Below are 5,116 nucleotides of genomic sequence, written 5' to 3' on the forward strand. Positions count from 1 at the left end.
AAAACATAGTCATATTAGTAATTGTCATCTGATCACTTTAAAAAATATTACTTCTTTCACTAATTTTCATTACATCACTCATAAGAATATAAAATCTTTTCATTAATTTTCAAATTTTCATATCAATCACAAAAATATTAATTATTTTCATTAATTTTCAAGTTTTCACTTCATTAATTTTCGTTACATGACTCACAAAAATATGAGTTCTGTTTATAAGGTCTGTAATCACTTATCACTAAATAGAATTAATAAGAACATAAAATATGGCACACAGTAAGTTCTTATAGTAAGTTCTCATAGTAAGTTCTCGAGGCGTCCCCCGGAAACATTACACAATGGAAAGAAGTATATATATATATATATATATATATATATATATATATATATATATATATATATATATATATATATATATATATAGATAGCTGCTGATAAATATTTAATCATCATAAAAAAATATATCATGTAAGCATACACTTTATAAAAAAAAAAAAAAGCATACACTTTATTTTTTACATGTAATCATGAGCTTCATCAAGAATATTTTGACATATAATCATCATGGGACATAAAAATCATGGTACATAAAAAATAAATCATCATGGTACATGAAAAAAAATTACACAAATAATTAAATACAAAATGTAAATCACTGTCATTTGAACTACATATGTAGCTAATCATCATACAAAAATGATCTATAAGGAGTTAGCTCTGGAACGCAGATTGTACGAGGACGAAGAAGGTAAGGAAGTAGATGAAGACACAGAGCTAGACGAGACAGGTGGAAGAGGCAAGGGTGAAGGCATAGCAACACAAATATCACTCTTTTTAAGTCTGTCTGCATGGACAACTTCTGACATCTGAGCAGAAGGATCAAAAATTTTAAATTTATTTCCTGTTAATTTTTCTTGGATCAAAAAGGGACCTGAAAATTTAGTGGTTAATTTTGACTGTCGTTCAGGTGCAGATTTAAATACTACATCATTAATGTTAAAGGAGACAGGAGTAGCTTTTGCATGTTGACATTGAGTCATTTGAGTACGTGACAACTGGAGAGTACTACGCACTTTATCATGAATAATTTGCATAGCTCGTGCTTGGTTTTGAACATAGTCATCAACAGAATATACTGGTAAACGCGGTTTCTCTAACATGTCAAAGGGGAAACGTTTATCATGTCCAAATACAATAGAATGTGGAGTTTTACCAGTAGATGAATTGATAGTGGCATTTATACAAGCATTCACATGAGGGAGCCAATCTTGCCAAGATTCATGAAATTTACCCACTAAATGTCTCAAAATGGTAAGAATTTTACGATTAGTTCTCTCTACCAATCCATTGGAAGTAGGATGGTAGGCAGTGATGAAAGTTTGAGTAATGTGAAATTGTTGACAAATTTTCTGAAGCACTTCATTTTTAAATTCTGCACCATTATCACTAAGCAATACTGAAGGAGTAGTGTAAGGGCAAATAAAATGAGAAACAAAAGCATGTGCAACGCTAGAAGCAGATTTGTTAGGCAAAGGAATGAGTACTGTGTATCGGCTGAAATGATCTACGCATACTAGGACATACACAGAGCCTTGTGTGCTACGAGGGAGCTGTAACAAATCAATCGCTACTGTCTCAAACGGACATGCGGGAGTAGGATACTCTTGAATAGGAGCAGTCTTGGTATTTCCTTTATTGAGAGCACAACCAACAAACTGAGAAACATGATTAGTGATGTCTCGTGACATATTTGGCCAATAATACTTAGTACGTGCCATTGCAATGGACTTATCACGACCAGGATGACCTGTGTGAGGGAGATCATGAATAAGAGACAGTACAGTAGGAATCAAACTATCTGGAATGACAAGTTGAGTCACTAGTTGATCATCAATCATTACTTTACGTAGCAAGATGTCATCTTGTAAGCTAAATTCAGACAAGGGAACAGGCAATTTTGGCAAAACAGAGTGATCATCAAACTGTAAACACTGGATGACTTTAGACAAGGTAGGATCACTTTTCTGAGCACTGGCTAATTCAGCAAGGGAAAAATTTGACACTTGAGTAATTGAAGTAACTGCAACATTGCGGGACAACGCATCCGCTACTAAATTAGCGCGACCCGGCAGGTATTTGATGTCAGGATTAAATTCTTCAATGGTGAGGAACCATCTAGCTAGACGGCCAGATAAATTTTTGCCTTTGAAAAGTTGTGTGACGGCAACATGGTCATACTAGTATACACAGTAATTGGATAACCATAAATGATGTCACGGAAATGTTTAAGAGACCAAACTAATGCGAGAGCTCCTAGATTTGTTACTGAATAACGTGATTCACAAGCATTAAGTACACGACTCGCGAAGGCAATGACTTGGGGACGACTACCCGGAACTTGTTGCATCAGGACAGAACCAATACCTTGAGACGATGCATCTGAACAGATCACAAAAGGCAAGTAGTAGTCAGGAAATGATAATACTGGAGCTTGTGTAAGAGCTGATTTAAGAACAGTGAAGCTGTAGTCATGAATTGCATCCCAATGAAAGGGTAAATTTTTCTTCAGAAGACGCGTTAGTGGAGACGCAATAGTGGCAAAATTCTTAATGAACGCACGATAATATCCTGCTAATCCCAAGAAAGATCGGACATTGTTAGTCGTGGTTGGGGTAGGAAAGTCTTGAACAGCTTTGACTTTAGCGTTCGTAGTGTGAATACCATGGCGATCCACAACATGGCCAAGAAATTCAATACGAGAATGCAAGAATTGACATTTTGTGATGTTAAGCTTAAGACCAGCTTCTATGAATTTCTGTAACACTAGAGCAAGTTTGTGAAAGTGACTGTCTAAATCTTTAGAGACTAAAATTAAATCATCAAGATAGACAAACAAACCATCGCCAATAAGACCTTGGAAGAGTGAATTTACTAGTCGTTGGCAGGTTAGTGGAGAGTTACGAAGACCCATGGGGCAACGAAGCCACTCAAAATGACCTTTTGGCGTAGAAAATGCAGTAATGGGTCTGCTACTTGGAGACAATGGAATTTGCCAAAATCCACTTTTCAAGTCAAGTGTTGTGAATACTGTATTGTCCTTACCGATGGACTGTAAAATGTCACTAAGTACTGGTAAGGGATAATGGTCAGGAATTGTGACTTGGTTAACTTTCCTAAAATCAATGACTGCACGGTAAGAACCATCTTTCTTTGGCACAAGGAAGAGAGGTGAGTTCCATGGAGAGTACGACTCTTGAATAATACCTTCATCAAGCATGCCTTGCACTAATTTTTGAGCTACTTGACACTGAGAATGAGGCAAGCGATAAGATGGAACATGGATAGGGCGCGTGTTAGGCTAAAGGTCAATATGATGCTGTACACGGTCAGTAACACCTAAAGGTTCACCTGGTAAAGCAATAGCTTGTCTGTGAGCTACAAGAATGTCATAGAGACGCTGTGCTTCTGCAGGAAAATCTGCAACTTTGACATGTGCCTCCAACTGAGTGATCAGTTCAGCTGAAGAGCAGGAACTAGCAGACTGTGAATCTACAGCTCCTATCAAAGGTGGAGAATCCTGAAAAGAAGCTTCATCTATCACACTAAAGGAACCAAGATGCACGCCATCTTTAAGCGTAATGGACGAACCTGTGAGATTAGTGACTAAAGCATCAGTAAGGTGACCACATCGCATGGTAGAGAGTGTACCTTCTAAAGCTAAACGCTGAATCCTGAGAGATTGTGCAAATGGATTGAAAGAGCTGGAGTGTTAGGTGAAGAGTAGAATGACTTTCGAGTGGACAGGAGAGCAGAAGATAACTTGTTTGTGGTGAACGAGATGATTGAGAGAAAGAAAAAGGATGGTAGTAAATTATAATTAGGTTTTCCAGACATAGAGAAGGCATACGATAGAGTAAATAGAGAAATGCTTGCTAGCAAAGATAGTTAATATAGTGCGAAGTATGTATGTAGATACAAGGGCGAAATACAGACAAGGAGATATAGTGACAGACTGGACGCAATGTTCCCGGAACCCACCGCAAGGTGGCACTACACGACGAAAGCTTTGATGGAACACAACAGAATAGTTTAGTACAGATTTGCCTGGTAATGATGCGGGACGTCTAATTATCTATGATGCAGTCACTCTGTCGAGGTTGTACCGCATGGAATACCTTGGAATGGCCTCAAAATTGAAGGAAACCATGAAAAATATACTGACCAGCATCGTTTTCGGCAAAAAAGTGGCATTTAATCGAAAAGGCAGAAGGACCGTGACGTCACAAGTGATCTTGATCTTGATGTCAAAAGCCAAAACATGTGGATATTTGAGTTATTTTTGGCGTATTTGTGCATCATGAATAATGTTTGATGATGAATGGGCGAAGTAATAGTGACATGGGCATCTAAAATAGTGAAAGAAATGTTATATAATGTATATGCGAATACTGCGATGATAAATGTGGATATGGCACGTAGCCCCCGTGTTTATCGCCGTTTGTGCTAACGGTTTGAGTCTGGTGTGACGTAGCGAGGTATCAGAGACTTTTCAGAGTACGATACAACAAGAGGTGGTGAGTTGCTGGGAACGAGGGAGTGTATGAGTGTCAGGAAGGGAGACCTGTTTGGCGGGGTGGCGCGGAAACGGATCACCTAATAGTATCGCAGCCAAACCTGCGCCGCTCATGCATCTAGAGTTCTAGACGAAAGCAAGGCTGGAAACCGGATCGTGGAAACTCCACTACATTACACCGGGGGAGAGAGTGAAAGAAAAAAAAGTTGGCGTTCATTTTTGTTATGTGGCGCTTTTGGGTTTTGTTTTATTGTTATTAGTATTATTGTTATTATTATTATTATTATTATCGTTATTATTATCATTATTATTATTATTATTATTATTATTATTATTATTATTATTATTATTATTATTATTATTATTATTATTATTAAGATTGGAATGCAAAGCATTCCAATCTTTTACATAATAATAATAACAATGTTCTGACGAAGACAGTGAAAACGATGGTATAAACATTGGCGCCAGCTCCTAAACCTGAAGGTCAAAGGAACCAAGTGGGCGTGTTATCAAACAATCTAACAAGAATCTTGGACTGCT

Source organism: Portunus trituberculatus, chromosome 14 (genome assembly GCF_017591435.1).
Source record: "Portunus trituberculatus isolate SZX2019 chromosome 14, ASM1759143v1, whole genome shotgun sequence".
In the NCBI taxonomy this organism is placed as follows: domain Eukaryota; kingdom Metazoa; phylum Arthropoda; class Malacostraca; order Decapoda; family Portunidae; genus Portunus; species Portunus trituberculatus.